The sequence below is a fragment of the Geotrypetes seraphini genome, chromosome 2 (genome assembly GCF_902459505.1).
Source record: "Geotrypetes seraphini chromosome 2, aGeoSer1.1, whole genome shotgun sequence".
Lineage (NCBI taxonomy): Eukaryota > Metazoa > Chordata > Amphibia > Gymnophiona > Dermophiidae > Geotrypetes > Geotrypetes seraphini.
This window is the reverse complement of record NC_047085.1, coordinates 342,587,640-342,607,850: the sequence shown is the minus strand read 5'-3', so window position 1 is coordinate 342,607,850 and position 20,211 is coordinate 342,587,640. Positions and strand designations below refer to the sequence as shown.

The 20,211-nt window shown below is 44.4% G+C and overlaps 1 protein-coding gene across 2 annotated transcripts in view; it reads right to left on the bottom strand.

Moving 5' to 3' along the window:
- The window catches only part of CNTNAP2 (contactin associated protein 2), a 2,440,986-nt gene that overhangs the window by 1,897,430 nt on the left and 523,345 nt on the right, over window positions 1–20,211 (bottom strand). The window lies entirely within an intron of this gene.

The following is a 20,211-nucleotide window of genomic DNA, read 5'->3' as shown; positions in this document are numbered from 1 at the left end:
TAACAGCAGAGTCAGCTAAATTCTTAAAGAGCCCTGTCCTTCTAGTTCCTGCCTGAGCTCTGTGAACTTTTAAAGGGGCAGGCTCACTCTTGACATTGTGCACAGGATTTCCACTATACCCAGGATGTTTCTTCCACTTAGTCACTGGAACTTTAGTGATACTTACAGGAGCTTTTCCCTTGGCTTTATTAGGCCTAGCCGGATCCCTGTCACACACCGTTAAACTTTTCAACCCTTGATATATCATGAAAAAGGCCATCATTTAGATGTGGTAGCTATGGCAACAAAGGAGTTTTCAGACCCTTCTAACTCTCTATCTGATGGTACCTGGTGTCACGATATCTGGTCCGATCATTTTACTTATTTCAATTTAACTTGGACCGATTTAAAATCCAAAACACATCCAAAGATAAATAGAGAACATCTCACAAGGGATCATATCAATCCAGAGGAATATTGGTCGCAATATGAACTACAAGCGGAGATAGGAGAAGAGGTTGATTTTTGGGACCACTAGATAAAAACTAGCACATCCATTATAGATAAAATTGCCCCTAAACGAAATAGCAAAAACTACTCAAATATATAACAAATGGTTTAACACCGAACTTCTAAAAATGAAACAATTAGTAAGACAATTGGAAAGAATTTGGAAGAAAACGGGAAACTTGTCAGACCGGAACAACTGGAAATCCAACATAAAAATCTACAATAACTGAAGAAAGAACATAAGAACATAAGAACATAAGCAGTGCCTCCGCCGGGTCAGACCATAGGTCCATCATGCCCAGCAGTCCGCTCCCGCGGCGGCCCAAACAGGTCACCTGTCTGAATCATCAGAAGGGGCCCCCTTGCCACCCTGGTTTCCCATTGAAGTCCTATCTTCCCATCGAAGTCCTAACCCTCCGGTTTTGCACATGCACGACCTGGTCGGGTTTCTATACTTATTTCCTGGATACTTCTCTCAGTATCCCACGATCCCTTTATCCCTCAGGAATCCGTCCAATCCCTGTTTGAATCCCTGTACCGTACTCTGCCCGACCACCTCCTCCGGCAGCGCATTCCAAGTGTCCACGACCCTCTGGGTGAAAAAAAACTTCCTTGCATTTGTTTTGAACCTATCTCCCTTCAGTTTCTCCGAGTGCCCCCTCGTACCTGTTGTCCCCTTCAGTCTGAAGAATCTGTCCCTATCCACCCTCTCTATGCCCCTCATGATCTTGAAGGTCTCTATCATATCTCCCCTGAGCCTCCTTTTTTCCAGGGAGAAGAGCCCCAGCTTATCCAACCTCTCGGCGTATGGGCAGTGTTCCAGCCCTCTTACCAGTTTCGTCGCTCTCCTTTGGACTCTCTCAAGCACCGCCATGTCCTTCTTGAGGTATGGCGACCAATACTGCACGCAGTATTCCAGATGCGGACGCACCATCGCTCGATACAATGGCATGATGACTTCCCGCGTCCTGGTTGTGATGCCCCTCTTTATGATGCCCAGCATCCTGTTGGCTTTTTTCGAGGCTGCTGCGCACTGTGCAGATGGCTTCAGTGATGCATCCACCAGCACACCCAAGTCTCTCTCAAGTCTGCTGTCTCCCAACAATGCCCCCCCCATTTTGTAGTTGAACAACGGGTTCTTTTTCCCTATATGCATGACCTTGCATTTTTCCACATTGAAGCGCATTTGCCATTTGTCTGCCCAGTCCTCCAGCTTCTCCAGGTCCCTTTGCAGGTCCTCACACTCCTCCCTGGACCTAACTCTGCCGCACAGTTTGGTATCATCTGCAAATTTTATGACCTCGCACTTTGCCTCTTTTTCCAGGTCATTGATAAATATGTTGAAGAGTAACGGCCCCAGCACCGATCCCTGTGGCACACAGCTTGTGACTCCCCGCCAGTCAGAATATTGGCCCTTTACTCCAACCCTCTGCAGTCTACCCGACAACCAGTGCTCGATCCATCTGTGCACATCTCCTCCCACCCCGTGGTTCCACAGCTTCCTAAGCAGTCTTTCATGTGGCACCTTGTCGAAAGCCTTTTGAAAATCGAGGTAAATGATGTCGATGGGTTCCCCATTGTCCACCCGACTGCTTATTCCCTCAAAGAAGTACAGAAGGTTCGTTAAGCACGACCTTCCCTTACAGAATCCGTGCTGGCTTGTTCTCAGTAGACCATTTCTTTCAATGTGCTCGCAAATGCCGTCCTTGATCATAGCTTCCACCATCTTCCCTACAATTGAAGTCAGGCTCACCGGCCTGTAGTTCCCAGGGTCACCCCTCGATCCCTTCTTGAAGATAGGTGTGACATTTGCCAATTTCCAGTCCTTTGGTACCTCTCCAGTTTTCAAGGATAGGTTACAAACATGCTGGATTGTGCCCGCTATTTCCTGTCTTAGTTCCTTCAGAACCCTTGGGTGGATCCCGTCCGGACCCGGTGATTTGCCGCATTTTAACCTGTCTATCTGTTTGAGGACATCCTCCTTACTTACCTCTATGTGTTCCAATTTTTCAGCCTGTTCCCCACTCATGAGCTCCTCTGAGTCCGGTATATTAGATGTGTCCTCTCTCGTGAAAACCGACGAGAAGAACGTGTTCAACCTCTCAGCTACCTCTTTATCCTCCTTAATCACTCCCTTCCTATCCCCATCGTCCAACGGCCCCACCTCCTCTCTCGCTGGTCGTTTCCCCTTTATGTAACTGAAGAATGCCTTGAAGTTTTTTGCCTCCCTGGCCAGCCCCTCTTCGTATTTCCCTTTTGCTTTTCTAACCTCTCGGTGGCATTCTTTTTGGCATTTCCTGTGCGCCTGGTGGTTTTCCTCCGTTGGGTCCTTTTTCCATCTCCGGAAGGATACTTTTTTGTCATTTATTGCCCTCTTTACTTCTGCTGAGATCCAAATCGGGTCCTTTGACCGCTTGTTCTTGCAGCCTTTCCTGAAATTGGGGACGTACATTTTTTGTGCTTCTTGCAGGGTGTCCCTGAATAGGGTCCAGGCGCTTTCCACAGTCTCCATCTTAAAGATATTTCTGAGCTTCTTCCCCACCATTTTCCTCATAGCAACATAGTTCCCTTTCTTGAAGTTGAGCGCAGTTGTTGCGGTCCTCCTTACTATGGGTGTCCCCCTTTCTAATGTGAATCTGATCGCATTGTGGTCACTGTTGCCTAGTGGTCCTCCCACTTCTACCCCGCTTGCAGGCCCCCCTAATCCGTTCAGGATGAGGTCAAGAGTAGCACTCCCTCGCGTCGGTTCCCTGACCAGTTGCTCCATGAAGCAGTCCCTCACAGCTTCTACAAATCCTGTTTCCCTAGTGCAGTTGGAGTGACCCGTACTCCAGTCTATCCCCGGGTAGTTAAAGTCCCCCATCACTGTTACATTTCCAGTCCTGCACTCCTGTCTCAGTTCAGCTTCCAAGTCGTGTCCGACTCCTTCTGGCGTACTAGGTGGGCGATAGTACATCCCCAGTTTTATGTCTGCACCCTTGTTTCCCGGCAATTTGACCCATAGCGATTCCAGCCCCTCTGCCTTCTTTGCCATATCCATCCCGACTGAGTCGATAGAGTTCTTTATATATAGTGCTATGCCTCCCCCCTTCTTGTGGGTCCTGTCCCTCCTGTAGAGCTTGTACCCCGTCAGCGCCACATCCCATTGATTCTCCTCAGTCCACCATGTTTCTGTAATTCCAATTATATCCAGGTCTTCCCCCTTGGCCACGACCTCTAGTTCACCCATCTTGGCCCTGAGGCTTCTTGCATTTGTGTAGAAGCACCGCAGGTCTCGTCGTTTTTCCTCCACCTCTGCATTCACCTCTGCATTCACCTGGGCCGCCTCTCCTGTTCCCTGTACTTCTGCTTTGCCCTCCGCCTTTACCCTTGTAGCTTTCAGCTTCCCCACATTTCCGCCACTCCACTTCTCCGCTTTTCCTCTGGGTTTTCTTGCCCCCTCCTGGGCCCCGGCCTCTGTTCGATCCCCCTCGCCTTGTTTAGCCCCTATAATGCCCTCAGCTTTCGCTTTCTTGCCATCCAGTCCCCCTGTGTCTCCATGCCCCTCAGTCTCCTCCTTCTCCCAGCAAGCTCCCTTTACCTGTTGTTTCCCTCGCTGTCTGATCATGAGATCCACCGGTCCCTCTACTTCTTCCTTGCAGTCAGCCCGTTCAGTATCTGTTCTGGATACTGTTGTCCGAAGCGTCAACATCAGATCAGCTGTCGGCTTTCCCCCTCTCCTCAGTTTAAAGCCCTCTCGATCTCCTTCCTCACATTGGCAGCCAGTAGTCTAGTTCCCTCTGTGCTCAGGTGCAGGCCATCCCGCCGGTAGAGCTTACTCTTTCCCCAGAAGGACGTCCAGTTCCTCACAAAGTGGAAGCCCTCCTCCTGGCACCATCTCCTCAACCATGCATTCACAGCCTGGAGGTCTGCCTGCCTCTTTGCATCTGCTCTCGGTACAGGTAGGATCTCTGAGAATGCTACCCTCCGGGTATTCCGCTTCAGTTTTCGTCCCAGGACCCTGAACTGGTCAGTCAGCGTGGCCATGCTGAAGTTCCTCCGGCTCACATCATTCGTTCCGACGTGGATTATCACCGCTGTCTCCTCTGTCTCTGCTCCATCCAGGATCCTCTCGATCCTATCAGAGACGTCTCGTGTCTTGGCCCCTGGGAGACAAGTCACTAGCCGGTCCTCCCTTCCTCCAGCTACGTGACTATCTACCTCTCTCAAGATCGAGTCTCCTACCACAATAGCAGACTTCCCTTTCCTCAGCAACCTCCTCTGTCTCAGGTCCGTGTCCTCGGTGTAGTGTGGTGTCTCACCCTCGGGGTCTCGGTGAGTCACGGTCTCCTCCTCTTGTGTGGTTCCTCCGCTAGGTCCTTCCTCGGTTTCGCCTTGTGGATCCTGGGTCTCGTCTGCCGACATCCGTCTGTGCAGCTGCTGGTCCTGTCCTTCCACCTTCCTATAGGCCTCCTCGATGAATTTCTCGAGGTCCCTCACCTGGTCCACAATGAGGCCTGCTCCGTCTGTGTCCTCGGTTGGCCAGCTCGTCTCCTCTGTGTTGCGCAGTTCCTCCAGTCCCTCCAGTTCCTGGACCTTGACCCTCAGTCTGCCGACCTCCATCCTCAGGCTTTCCAGTTCCTGACACCGACCGCATATGTATGCCCGCCTCCCGGAGGGGAGGTAGTCATACATATGACACTCGACGCAGTAAACTGGGTAGCTCTGCTGGGTTCCTGTAGCCTCCATTTCTTTCTCCTTGTTCCTATGGTCCCTCGGTGGTTGAGAGTGGCTTTCGGCTTGCAGCTAGCTGAAAGAGTAGAGAGAGAGAGAGAAGGATGACAAGCTGAAGGGTTGAGAGAGAGAGAGAAGAATGAGAAGCCTAAAAGTTAGAGAAAGAAGAAAATAGTGAGAAGAAACAACAATTTTTTTTTTTTAAAGTTAAAGTTAGGTTTGTTGCTGGGCTGCCTGGGCTCCTTCTCAAGGCTCCTTCGCAAAGGCGCTCTCACTAAGGCGAGCGCCTTTACCGCTCGCCTTCGCCGCGCGCCGAACGGCTGGGCGCCGTTGGCTCCCTTCCTCTTAAGGGGAGCCCGGGCCGATGCGACCTGTGACGCGCGGGGGTGGGCGGAGCTAACTCTCGCCGCGACCCCGATCTGCCTGCTTCCTTAGTCCTCCTCCCTTCGGCGTCCCCGGCTCACCTCTCCTCAGTCTCTCTGCCTGGAACTACAAAGCAACAATAAAACAAGCAGCTACAGCTACAAGAATCGCCTCTGCAGTTCGCCTCGTGTCCCGGCTCCCTTCCTCTTAAGGGGAGCCCGGGCCGATGCGACCTGTGACGCGCGGGGGTGGGCGGAGCTAACTCTCGCCGCGACCCCGATCTGCCTGCTTCCTTAGTCCTCCTCCCTTCGGCGTCCCCGGCTCACCTCTCCTCAGTCTCTCTGCCTGGAACTACAAAGCAACAATAAAACAAGCAGCTAGAAAAACGTAAAGCTTTTTACTCAGCCAAAATCAACACATCTAATACTAGCTCAAATGGAATCAATACAAAAGAGCTGTTCAACTTGGTTACGAATTTATTTGACACTACACGCTACACTCAACTCATGCATAACATTAAACTACCCTCAGCAAACGATTTAGCACAGTATTTCGACTCAAAAATTAAAAACCTAAGAAATAACTGTTTAACAAATGACATATATGAACATCAAATGGCACCATGTCCACTCCTTGGACTCCATCTTGCGGTGTCCCTCAAGGATCACCCCTTTCCCCTATTCTCTTTAACATCTACATGTCCTCCCTGAAACTCTTTCAACTATCCCCCCTGGAAACAATCTACACTTACGCAGATGACATCCTTGTCCTCCTTGAGACTGACCAGAACCTCACAAACCTCCACGAAAACATTACAGCTTGCATAATGAGACTCCGTGCCTGGTCCCTCTCGGTACAGATGAAACTAAACGAATCAAAAACAAAATTACTTTGGCTCGGCCCAAAATTCGAACACCTGCCCACCCTTTTCGCACTACCCACAGGCGATACACTCCAGCTCGAATTCTCATGCAAGGTTCTTGGTATCATTATCGATTCCTCCCTCTCCCTCAATGACCACCTCAACTCCTTGGCAAAATCATGCTTTTTCAGCCTCCACATGCTGAGGAAAGCTAGATCCTACTTCAGCCAACAACACTTTGCCATCCTTGTCCAATCCATCTTCCTCTCCAAACTAGATTATTTCAACGCCATCTACTTAAATCTATCAAAAAAAAGTCTTCTAAGACTCCAGCTAATCCAGAATACTGCAGCCAAACTGATCTTCTCAAAACGCAAATCTGACCATGCCTCCCCACTCCTTGCCAAACTTCACTGGCTCCCAATAATCCCCAGAATCCATTTCAAATGTTCCTGCCTGGCTTTTAAGATCATTCATGGCATCCTCCCTCCTCTTATCCCATTGTCTTTCAACTCCTCCAGTCCCGACTCCTCCAGAACTGCCCAAAGGTATAAACTAGCCTTCCCCTCCCTACGCGGCATCCACTATGCAGGCAAACTGGGAAAATCCCTTCTCTTCAAAATCACAGGTCTTTGGAACGACCTCACCTCCCCGTTGCGGAACCTGTGCTCCCTTCAGTTATTCCGCAAACAACTGAAAACCTGGCTTTTCAGCAAATTGTAACTCTATCCTTCACCCCCTTTCCCCCCCCCCTTCTTCATATAAATTAATGTAATCCTTTTTTTCTTCCTCTCTACCTACTATTTTAAGTTCTTGTAAACCGTGTCGAGCTCCATACTCATGGAGATGATGCGGTATATAAACTTAAGATTTAGATTAGATTAGAGTTTGGATTTCCTGCCACATATTCGAGTTCCTCAATTAATGGCCATGTGCTAATTTCTCAATTAGGGAAAGTGTAAGGGTTTCTGTGCAAAGCATGCACTAATCAGTTACTCCCTCTTCTATTAAACTGCGCTAACAGTTTTTAGCACGGCGAGCCGCGCTGCTCCCGAATCTCATTGAGTTTCTATGAGCATCAGGAGCAGCGCGGGTCATTCAGTGCAACTCCCCGGACTAGAAACTGGTAGCACAGTTTAATAGTAGAAGGGGACGTGTATGATAATATAACTGTGCTAATTAGCATTAGGCACACCTATTCTTTGCTCCCAATCATATCCTCGGTGCTAAAAAAATAAAAAGTACAGTATTTTTTCTACTCCTGAATAGTTAAGCTCTGGAATGCATTGTGAGAGGTTGTGGTAAGAGTGGATAGCGTAGCTGCCTTTAAGAAAGGTTTGGACAAGTTCCTGGAGGAAAAGTCCATAGTCTGTTATTGAGACAAACATGGGGGAAGCCACTGCTTGACCTGGATCGGTAACATGGAATGTAGCTACTCCTTGGGTTTTGGTACTAGGGACCTGGATTGGCCACCATGAGAACGGGCTACTGGGCTCAATATACCATTGGTCTGACCCAGTAAGGCTATTCTTATGTTCTTATGAGCATGTGTGAACTGCTTGCAGATTCACAAACTACTGCTGGATGCCTGAGCATTCAGCCTGTAGCTCTGTAAGCTTACCTGAAATGATAGATAAAGTCCCAGCCGAAGGTTGGAGGGATGATGGGGGTTGGGGGTTGCATTTGCATGCATATGTTTGAATATTCACCTATTTGTTGCTAAATTAAGTCTGAAAATGTGTTCATCCTAAAGAGCAGTATATGAGTATCACATTATTTCCCTGGGGTATGTTTCAAAGCAGAAGCTTTGAAAATCTGACAAAAGCTTGCACAGGGAAACTAGGTGCAAACTTGATGGACATGAGAAGAAACCTCTTGGGGCCCCTTTTATAAACGACTACTACTACTGCTATTAATTATTTCTACAGTGCTACCAGACGTACGCAGCACTGTACAGAAGCCACAGTAATGATGCTGCCACGGTAAATGTAGCAAAGTCCATTTAATTCCTATGGGCTTCGGTGCATTTACCTCAGCTGCATTGTTACCGCAGCTTTGAAAAAGGGGCCCTTAATCTCCATCTACGATAGGTAAACTTTTTTTTTCTCCTTTCCTCTGATTTTCAGCATCCCAGAACTTTATAAGGCTTGTGACTAATTCTATAAATAATGACCATAATAGCGCAATAAGGAGCAAATAACATATTCTAATGTATCACATGTCTTTCAAAATGGCAACATACCACAATTAAAATAACTATAATGTGAGCTGGAGTGAGCAGTAGGTAAAGAGAAATATTTGTACAGATTTATGGTCTATTCATATTTTATACTAGGGCAATTTTTTATTTTCAATGCTTTATATTCATTATTATCCATACTATTATACTGTGCTTCTCTAACCATGAAAAATTATGGCCTTACAACGTCTATCTCAACTAACTAGATTTGTATAATATTCATATTCTGCTGCAGATCATACAGGAGGGTTTTTTTTTATGCAAGAGACACAGCTGCATTACATCTAGCAATTTCCCTCAGTGTTATCTCTCATTTTCATGATGTTAACCGTAAATTTTGATATCCACACATCTCACACAATATAAGATAAAGTCTGAGGCATTCCACAACATTGCTCAAAGGCAGGTTTTGCTGTTGTGTTCTAATTCTAATACTTGATCATGAACAATTTAGTCCTCGGTGGAAAGAATTATTTTAAAATAGAGATCATATATGTTCTCTCTAAGAACACTGCAGACTTTACTCAATCTCCAAAGGGAAAAATTTAAGGTTAAGAGAGAAAAAAAAAAAGATGAAAGGTGGTTTCTTTTAAATAGAAGTGGACAAAAAAATGAATTGTTTGATAATCACAATTAATCATAGTATGCATTTATGGCATCTCTCCTTTCTCTCATCCCTCTCTTTCCAATATTGTTCTCCTCTCCATCATCCAGACCTGTGAACCCATCTTTCTCTCTCTCTTACCCTTTTAATATCCAGAATCACCATTTCTCTCTCCATCTACTATCCAGTATTGCCCAATCACTCACTCCTACACCCGGCATCATTCTGTGTCACCTCACCTAACCATTTATGAGAAGCTTTCTCTTTAAATTATTTCACATCTAACTTAAAAGCATTCCTGTTTAAAGATGCCCTTGGGCTCTAATCATCCCCATAAGGACAATTTCTCCCTTTTTCCATTCATCAATTCCTTTTGTTCCTGTTTTGTTTAGTAATTTTGTTTTGTTACGAGTTTGCTGGTTTTACTTTACGTTTTTAGCCTTGTTACTCACATTATGTTATCCCCTTTGAATGTTTTGTAAACCACTAAGAAGTTTTGATTTGGTGGAATAACAAACTTTTAATAAACTTAGAAACTTGGAAACTCTCTGTCTTTCTCTTTCTCCCCTCATCCAACATTGATCCATCTCCCCCTTCTCTCACCACCACCATTGCCCTATCTCACTCTTCCCCACCACCATCATAGCCTTGTTTCTCTTCTGTACCCTAACCATACAGTATGGATCGATTTCCTGCCCCCTTCCTTCCCATCATCACCATCCAACATGACCCCCATCTCTCTCCCTATCACTACCACCACTAACACCATCTGACTTAGCCCCATCTAAACCACCTTATGCACTATCCTACATGATCACAAATCTGAACTGAAAACTTGGCTGTTTTAACAGGCTTTCCATAAGGTATAGGGTAGTCATTTTTTCCACTGAATATCCCTTTCTTCCATCCCTTACCTCATCTCCCTATTCCCTTTACTTTCCAAACCGTTTTCTCCTTGGTATGATCAAATAATGGATTCAGCTTGAGTGAATGCTTACTTTCTTGCCCAATATTTGTAGTTCCTTTCCATTTTTTATGGTAATTTGTTATTGAAGTGTAAACCGCTTTGATCCACAGGTTGGCATAAGGTGGTATAACAAGTTGAAATAAACCATAAATCACCTGTCTCCTTTTCCTCCCCATGTTTCACAGTCGGACTGCTGCTTTTCCCGGTCTGCATGGCAGCAGGTGGATACAGGGATATTGTTTTGTTATCTGCTGGTTCAAGAACTAGGAAGTGATATGGGAGCTTGACACCAGATATTACAGAAGGAAGTCAGATTCTGCCAATTGATAGACGATAATAGTTTTATTAAAAAAGGCAGGAAAGGCCTAGAATAGTTATAAGCCTTGGGACAACCCACCAGCATGCTCTTATCCACAAAGAATTTCCATTTCAATTAAAAACCTTACAAATGAAAGAATTCAGGGTGGATCAGCAGTCACTGGAATGCAGACTCCACATCTTTTGCCATCAAAGAGCTTGGAAATCAACAGCAGAATCAAATGAAGGCCTAGATTCATGAACCTGCCCGATCGGGCCCAATTTGGGCTCAATCCAGGCAGGTCTGATGAATTAATAAAAGTTGAATATGCAGATGGGGACAATCAGAAGAACGCCCGGATCGCTCTACAGCGATCCCAGCGCATACGCAGATCATCTGCTTTCACTGTAGATGGTCTGTGCTTGCGTTTTGTGTCCGGGTTTTTTTTTTTTTTAATTGCTGGCTATAGGTGGAAGCGAGTCTACTTAAAAGAACAGCTTTATTTTTTGGAGTCAAATTTTTACTTCTGAAGTTATTAAAAGATTGGCAAACTGGATTGCTGCTCAGATTCGGCACCCAAAGCCCTGCATCAGATTCGCTTTGCTCTTGCTGCCCAGTGCAATCCGTGGGTTTAAACAAATCTGCTGCAGCCTTTCCTACCACTTACTGTAGCAAAACAGAGCTTCGGCACTGCTTGTCCCTCTCTTGCTGCCCAGACTCTCCTGCTTACCGCCTTCCCTGCAGTGTGAGCCCACAGGTTTAAAGTGGGGCTGCACTGCAGCATGCAGCCCTGCTTTAAACCCACGGGCTCGCACTGCAGGGAAGGCGGTGAAGACCGCTGCTATGTCTCCATCAATCAATGACCTTACACAACAACCCAATTTGCTGTATATAGTATATATTTTATTAGTAATCAATAATAGTCAGTTTACAGAGGATAAGCCACAGCCAACTGAGTTAATGGATCATATACAGAATGCCAGCCTTCCGTATACCTGGTGTCCGTTCTGACTGTACATGGATAAACTGCTTCTTTTATACATTCTTAACAACCAAGGACCACGTTAGTACAATCTATGTTCTCAATTTCTATTGGATATTCATAATTATCATTTCATTAATTGGTCAACATATATACTTTTCTGAGTCATATTGAAGCATGATGTCCTATTGCCAAATGTGACTTTTAATACCAAGGTCAATAATTTCTGAGCATGGCCCTCCCTTATTCTTGAGCTTGATTGCACAGTTATCAGTTTTTATACTTGTAGTTGATATAATTTCTGGTCAACTTGACCTGGAGTTATGTGTTAATTTCCTTCTTATGATATTAATTTCCTTTTTCATAAGCTAAATGTTTGCCATTGTCAGCAGATGTTTACCAGTTTCTGAGCTTCTCATGAGCACTGCTTATACTAGCAGAGAGAGAAATATGATTTTCTAGTAGTTTGTTTAGGGTGTTTTTCAGGCTTAATGTATCATTATTATGTCATTGTCAATTTGAGGGTTCACAGGGATTTATCTTCACCTCCAGTTTCATGGAGGTCTTAGGATCTTCACCTGTGCACCTGCATAGGTCTTTTCTCCATCTTTTCCCTTTAATTCTTTCTCAACGGCAGAGAGAGTCACACTTCCTGCCCTCTCTTCCCTGCACCTGATTGGTTAGAAATCGACAGAGCAGGGACAGGAGCCGCACGATTCCCCCGGTTCCTGAAACCTCTTCCTACACAGAAGATTGGGGCAGAGAGTAGGGTAATGGAGCAGGAGAGTCGGCAGAGACCTGTCTGACTGGTCCCAAGCAGTCACTTCTATGCTTAATCGGCCAGCACAATCGGTGTCCCAAATTTGTGTTGTGAATCGCATCCCTACCTACTTTGCATGCGTTTCTCTTCATTTGCATGCACATATTCAAAGCAGATCACTGGAAAGGTTAGTGAATGAGGTCCGAGAGAAATCTGGTCCCAAAGAGGACGCAAACTGATCGGTACACGATCGGTTTGCTTTGTGAATCTAATCAGAAGCATACTGCAGTACATTGAAGACCTGGATCAATGAAAAAATTAACACTGAATCTAATGGGGTGGGAAAAATTATGAATTAACCTCCGATGTCAACTTGGCTCTTTCTTTGAAAAGATAATCAAGGGAGGAGCTACTAAATTTCAAAATGGGGGACACTCAAAAGGACATGTGATCCTTCCTAAACCCAATTAATTATCCAATATGGACTCTAAAGTGTCAAATTCTGCATTGTAGAGTTATAAGTTACACGGTATGACTGGGGCCTCTCAAAAGGAATTCAAAAATTAACATTAAAGCCTTCTCACAACAACTGAGTGAAGATAAATGAGTCATTAATGATCACAGTTCTTGAATCAGTCGGAAAATACCCATGGCTCCTGACATGGATGTATGAAGAAAGACAGCGGCCGATTCTACAAACGGCACCTAAATCGGCCGGCACCTAGGAAAATAGAGACAGCCTCATGTCAATCACATTTAGGCACCATTTACAGAATCACAGCTAGCGGTGCCTGAAATGTGGGCCAGAGTTTTAAAGGCCTACATTTCAGGCACCTAAGTTTTTGGAGAATCACGCTTAGCGGCGCTTAAGTCACACTCCGCCCATACAAATTCCCACTAAGATGTTAGGCGTCACTAATCACCATGAGATAAGAACATAAGAACAGAAGAAGTTGCCTCCACTGGGTCAGACCAGAGGTCCATCGCGCCCAGTGGTCCGCTCCCGCGGTGGCCCATCAGGTCTATGACCTGTGAAGTGGTTCCTGACCATTTCTAGGTGTCTATCCTTTATAGAATTGGATAGGTGCCTATTGCCCAATTACATTTTATTTCCCAATTATTGAGGCTATTGAGGGTATTTTGAAAATTAACCCCCCTCTTTTACAAAACCACACAAGAGGCTTTTAGCACCAGCCGGAGCGCAGAATGCTCTGCGCTGCTCAAATGCTCATAGGAACTCTATGACTGTCTAAGCAGCACAGAGCATTCAGTGAGCTGGCCAGCGCTAAAAACTCTTGCATTGTTTTGTAAAAGAGGAGGGGGGTTAAGTTAGGCACCTAAGAGGCATCTAACTTTAAGCGCCATTTATAGAATCAGCAGCACAATGAGCAGGGCAGATTAGCTGCACTTACGATGTTGTCAGTTTGGAATGTTACTGTTTGTCTGATTTTTGTTCTATTAAGCATATTATATCTATTTCTTTTTTATTTCTTTTGTTTAATTTTCATTTAAATTTTCTTAGAATTCTATTGTTTAACTGTCTCTCATTCCATTCTATTCATATGCCATCCTTTACCTTTTTCTTTTTACATCACTTCTAATGTTTATTTTCTCTATATATTTCTATATTTGATTAATTCTTAAAAGTATTTTCCATTTAATTAGTTTCGTTATAATACTTTATTATTTTGTATATTCGTTTTATTTTTAACAGTATATTATTGAGAGTTCTATGTATTCTTGTTAGGATGCTTTATATCTCATTTCCGCTATCTTTATTTTCCTATCTACTATTTACTAATTTATTTGTCTTTGGTACTTTAGTTAGATTGTGAGCCTTCGGGACAGTAAGGGAATTTCAAAGTACCCATTCTTTATTTATTTATCTTATTTTATTGTATCCTCAAATGTATATTTCTATGTAAACCGCTTAGAACTTAACGGATTTAGCGGTATATAAGAAATAAATAACATAACATAACATAACATATTGCTGTTGGAGCCATTTAAGGTGTGTTAATTTGCATAGCGATGCTGCTGAAACTATTCCCCCCTTCACAAAACCATAGCGCAGCTTATAGCACCAGCCGTGGCAGCAACAGCTTTGATTCTCATAGGAATTCTATAAGCGTCGAAGCTGTGACCACCACGGCCAGCGTTAAAAACCACCCTACAGTTTTGTAAAAAGGGGGGAGGGGGTATAGGTGGTCACTGATGCAGACTTGTTGTTAAAAAATGTTGGGCAGATGACAATTATGCAGAAGTTATACTGGTTTTAAGAAACACATTTGCCCCCCCACCCCCAATTTTATAAATGGCACTCAAAACTGTGCACATTTTGGCCCAGATTCTATAAATGTCGCTAGATCAGTGACGGGACAAAGCGCACGAGACAAACGCGTGCCGATAATTGAGAGCGGATAACTGAGCGCAAGACTTCAGTGCGCCACTCTAAAAGCTTCTTTTAACGGGCTCCGAGAGGGATGTGTGGGGGGAAACGCCCCCATTTCATGTAATAGTGTTCGTGCTGCTGTGTTTTTTCAGAAAAGTTACATTTTCAGTATAATGGGGGGGTTACAACCCCCCAAAACCACCCCCAACGGCAGCGCCAACACTATTAAGTAAACTGGGGGGGGTTCCCCCAAACCCCCCGTCGGAGCCCGTTTAAAGAAGCTTTTAGAGCAGTGCGCTGAAGTCTTGCGCTCAGTTGTCCGCTCTCAATTGTCGGCGTGCGTTTGGCTAGATCAGTGTGCCTAACCAATCTAGGTGCCTAAATTAATTTTTTTTAATTGGCTTACTCTGTGCTGATAATTGAAAACACCATTAAAAACCAATTACAAAATGATTAAACAAAATTAATTAGATGGTCGGTGCCTACCACTTTGAGGTAGGCATCTGCACTGAGGCGTCTATCAGCAACTAGGCATGGTTAGAGGCAAATTTGGGTGGTGTTTGGGCATGGAATGACTTATGCACCGGTAGGCGCCTACCTTAGGTGTACTCGTTTAGGCCAAGAAAACCCTGGCCTTAATGGCACTGCACCTGAGGATTCAATGCCAACCTTCGCCTGAAAATGCTTAGGCGCTACTAAGTGCAATTCTATAAATGGTGCCTAGCGGTTGATTGACAACTGCACCAAAACAGCACCTAGGAGTTAGACGCCATTTATAGAATCAGGGCCTTTGTGTGCACAATTTGAGCAATAAGTCAATTAACACCAATAGTTGGGTGCTAATAATCAATTTAGAAGTCATCTGACTATGGCGGTATGGAAGAATAAAGTTATTATTATTTACACCTGCATCTTGCTAAGTGCTTTTCTATAAAGATGCACAAGTAAATATTTTACAATTGAAAAGGGGACATGGCCATGGAAGGGGTATGGATGAGTCAGCGGCATGTGGTATTGTAGAACATGGAAGATCTGCACCTAATTTACATCCCATTTTATCAAACTGCACTACCAAGCAGCGCAAGCTAAATGTCGAGCAGCCTGTAGGATTAGAATGGGTGGCTTTGGCTTTTAGCTCAAGTGTGACTTGATAAAAGGGGGGGTCATTGGCATAGCGAGGTTAGGAGGCGCTCCCGCGCTCTCTTCTCTGCCCCCGCTCCTTCTGTGCCAACTCCCCCTCACACCTTCTGCGCCCCCATGCCACACTTGCGCCCTCCCTTCCCACCCCGTACCTCTTTAAATCTTCACCAGTGCGAACAGCTTCTCCTGCTCGTGCTGGCATTAGCTTTCCATCAGACGTTACTTCCTGGCCCCATGACCCATAAGTGATTTCAGAGGGAGCCAGGCCGGCGCGAGCAGCAGACTAGAGTAGTTGCTCACGCTGGTGAAGATTTTAAAGAGGTTTGGGGGGTGGGGAAGGAAGGGTGAGAATGTGGACTGGGGGGGGGCAGAGATGTACCAGTACCCCCACTAAGATGGTGCCCAGGGTTGTTCGCCTCTCCTTCATCCCCTTACTACACCACTTGGGGAGGGGGGGTTAAAGTGTAAGAATTTACACCAGGTTACAGTTGGTGTAAATCCTTGCACCGAAAATTGGGGGCAGATCCTGGTGCTAAGTGCTAGTCTATAAATGGCATCCAATGTGAAGCACTGATTTAGAATAGCACTCAGCACTCATTTGGGTACCATGAACTGAATCCAACCTTTGGTGCCTTTTAATTGTAGAATTCTTTTTAGCTATTGTATTGAAATAAAAATTTTTGTTTAGGTCCTACAACCTATGGCAGGGGTAGGCAATTCTGGTCCTCGAGAGCCGGAGCCAGGTCAGGTTTTCAGGATATCCACAATGAATATGTATGAGATGGATTTGCATGCACTACCTCCTTGAGAGGCAAATCTATCTCATGCATATTTATTGTGGAATGTGGATATCCTGAAAACCTGACCTGGCTCTGGCTCTCGAGAACCGGAATTGTCTACCCCTGACCTATGGTATTGTTCTTCATTTGGGACTTTGGACTTTATGGTTTCTCTGCAGGCTGTGAAGATGCAATAATTAACAGGCATGGGCGACTGAATCTAGGGTCTAATCTTTAATTAAACTGAAGGATAATTTATCTTGCCTATTTGAAATTAGTTAATTATATAGTATATTGAAAAAATAAAATAAAGCTATAGTTCTTTGCACCAGTAGCTTGCTGTTGATCATTCATCATAAGTAATGGAATAAAAAACTGAAAGTGGTGATACAAGGTTGGTTTGGCAGACTGGTTCCTTTTTACTAAGGTGCGCTAGCATTTTTAGCGCATGCAGGAAATTACTGCGTGCTATGTGACTAGAACTAATGCCAGCACAATGCTGGGATTAAGATCTAGCACACGTGGCAATGTAGCGCGTGCTATTCCACGCATTAAAGCCCTAACGTAAAAAGAGCCCTTAGGCTGACAGTGCTTATGTTATATGCAATTTGAGGCAACAGAGGATTGATTGAATGAATGAATGAATTTCAATTTATTTTGAACCAAAATAATAATGAACACTTGTTGAAATCTAAGTACCAACTTGCTTAGCTGATCAAGTCTTACAAAATATTAATTATGAAACTCATTCATCAATTTGAGGACATGGCTAAAAAGTCAGAATAGTCCCGATTGCGTAAGTTTCTCAAGCAAAGCAAAGTAATATTGTCATACTCACTCAACAAAGACAAATGAATTAGCTGAAATAAAAGCCATCTATTCATAGTGAGGCCTTGTTGAATTAGTTCATGCTGAAGATGAAGGAGCTGCTTTCATTTTTTATAAAACCACAAACAAGAATATTTGCCATGCTTATATTCAATGGACATGTTAGCATATAACGCACGCTAAATCGGCTAGCGGGCCGTAGTAAAAGGACCCTATCATGCCCATTTCTTCATCTCCTGAATACGAGTTATTGGATCTGTAATGATTTTGAACGTAAGTGTGGATTGAACTTCAGCACATAAACCCAGAAACATGTAACAAATAAGGAAATGGATGAGAACCTTTTTTTATCTGCTCTAGCACCTTGAACCTCTACCATGGCCCGTAGCTGGAATAGCCTGAAATTCTACAGGATCACTGAACTGTGAAGAAGGGATAGATCCGCAAAGATTTTTCTGTTTATTTCCTTAACTCAGGGAAAGGAGGGAGAAAGATTTAAAGACCATAGAATATGGTAAGACATTTAAATTTACAACCAAAAAAAAAAAATCACAGAGGAGAGAAAGAAAGGGGTTCATTTCACAATTTGAAGGAAAAATGACAGTTTTGCAGAGTAGGATTGATCAGCTGCAAATATGCACCACTGTTCCGAGGTGGATCATTAGCCAGCTATCTTTTGCATGCAATGAATAATGGGTTTAGTCTGATGCAATGAAATAAAGAGAGAAAACATTCTGTCTCAGGTTTTAGTTGGCGTAAATTCTTACACCCAAAGGTTGGTGTGGAAATAGGCTCTCAGAACTATTCTAGAAGCTGTGAGCAACTGGTAGCACCTTTTATAGTATTGCACTCCATGCAGACTTTTTGGGCATCAAACATACAAATACTCCAGCTTTCATCAACAAATATCTAATCCCCCACACTCCTTCCCAGTTACTTTGATCTAACAGCCAAAATTTGCTAATGATCCCATCCATCTGTGAGATTTTTGATAACACAATTCATAAATCCATTTTTTCGGTCTCAGTGCCCACCCATTGGAACGCCCTGCCACTAGACATTAGACTAGTGTCCTCACTGGCCAAATTTAAATCCAAAATAAAAACTTTTCTTTTTAAAGATGCTTTTAGCTCCTGAGACAAAACCCCACTTGAAGAAGCTTTCAACAACACAGCAGTGATAGACAAATGCTTCCTATGAAGCGATCCCCTTCTTACTGTGTCCTCCTTCCCCCCTCATTCTACCCTCTTTTTTTTTTTTTTTTTAATCTACATGTAGATCCCCCTCCCCCTCCACCCCCTTTGGATCTAGTATGTTCTCTTTGGTCTGTTATCCACAACTATTTATTTTTAACTTTTTAAGTGCATGAAGTAGACACCTACTTCACAGGCACTACATTACATGCTTCGGCATCTGTGCCATCTGCTGAATCATGTAACATGAGACCAAGTATAAACTGATAGTGAGATGAACACCTGAGGCAATGCAACCCAATACCCTTTGACAGTACTCCCTTCTCTATCCTCCCCCCAAGGAATCTCCCTGGGTCCCTTCTTTCAAATCTCCCCAATACCCTCCATTTGAAACCCCTGGCTAGATAAAGACTTCCTTCCAAATACCTTTTCTTGGAATAAGATTCTCTTCCAAGCCTTTCCCCAGATGAAGACTCCCTGCCCCTTCAAACAAACCCCCCTAACTAATAACCTCCCACTCCCGACTCCCCTGAACATTCCTGCCATTTAGTAGAATGATGCAAGATTGGATCCTCTCTGATCCGGACCCAAATGGCTCTGGGTTTCAAAATGGCACCACTGACCCCTAACAATATTGCTGAAGGGCTGCTGGGTACAAGTTGCCTCTTTGTGGATTACACCAACATCTGCAATACAGTAGACATCCCAGATGGTGTGAATAACATGACGAAAGACCTAGCAAAGCTTGAAGAATGGTCTGAAATTTGGCAGCTAAAATTTAATGCTAAGAAATGCAAGGTCATGCATTTGGGCTGCATAAGTCCAAGGGAACAGTACAGTTTTGGGGAAAATAACTTATTTGCATGACAGAAGAGCGGGACTTGGGTATGATTGTATGTGATGATCTGGGGGTCTCTCATACGAGGAAAGACTGGGCAAGTTGCAGCTCTACTCTCTAGAGGAGCGCAGGGAGAGAGGTGACATAACTGAGACATTTAAGTACGTCACGGGTCGTGTCGAGGTGGAAAACGACATATTCTTTCCTAAGGGACCTTCAGTCACAAGGGGGCACCCGCTCAAACTCAGAGGAGGGAGATTTGGTGGTGACACCAGGAAGTATTTCTTTACAGAAAGGGTGGTGGATCACTGGAACAAACTACCGGTGCAGGTGATCAAGGCCACTAGCGTGCTCGACTTTAAGAATAAATGGGACATCCACGTGGGATCTCTACGTGGGTCGAGCAGCACTCTGACTTAATGGGGTGGGACAGTAGAGTGGGCAGACTTGATGGGCTATAGCCCTTTTCTGCTGTCATCTTTCTATGTTTCTATCTTAAGGTGGCCAAACAGGTTAAAAAGATGACGGCAAAATCTAGATGGATGCTAGAGTGCATAGGAGGAGGTTTGGCCAGTAGGAAAAAGGAAGTATTGATGCCCCTGTATAAGACTCTGGTGAGACCTCATTTAACATATTGTGTGCAATTCTGGAGGCCGCACCTTCAAAAAGATATAGAATAGGATAGAGTCGATCAAGAGGAAGTCTACTAAAATGATGCATGGTCTTTGTCATAAGGCATATGGGGACAGACTTAAAGATATCAA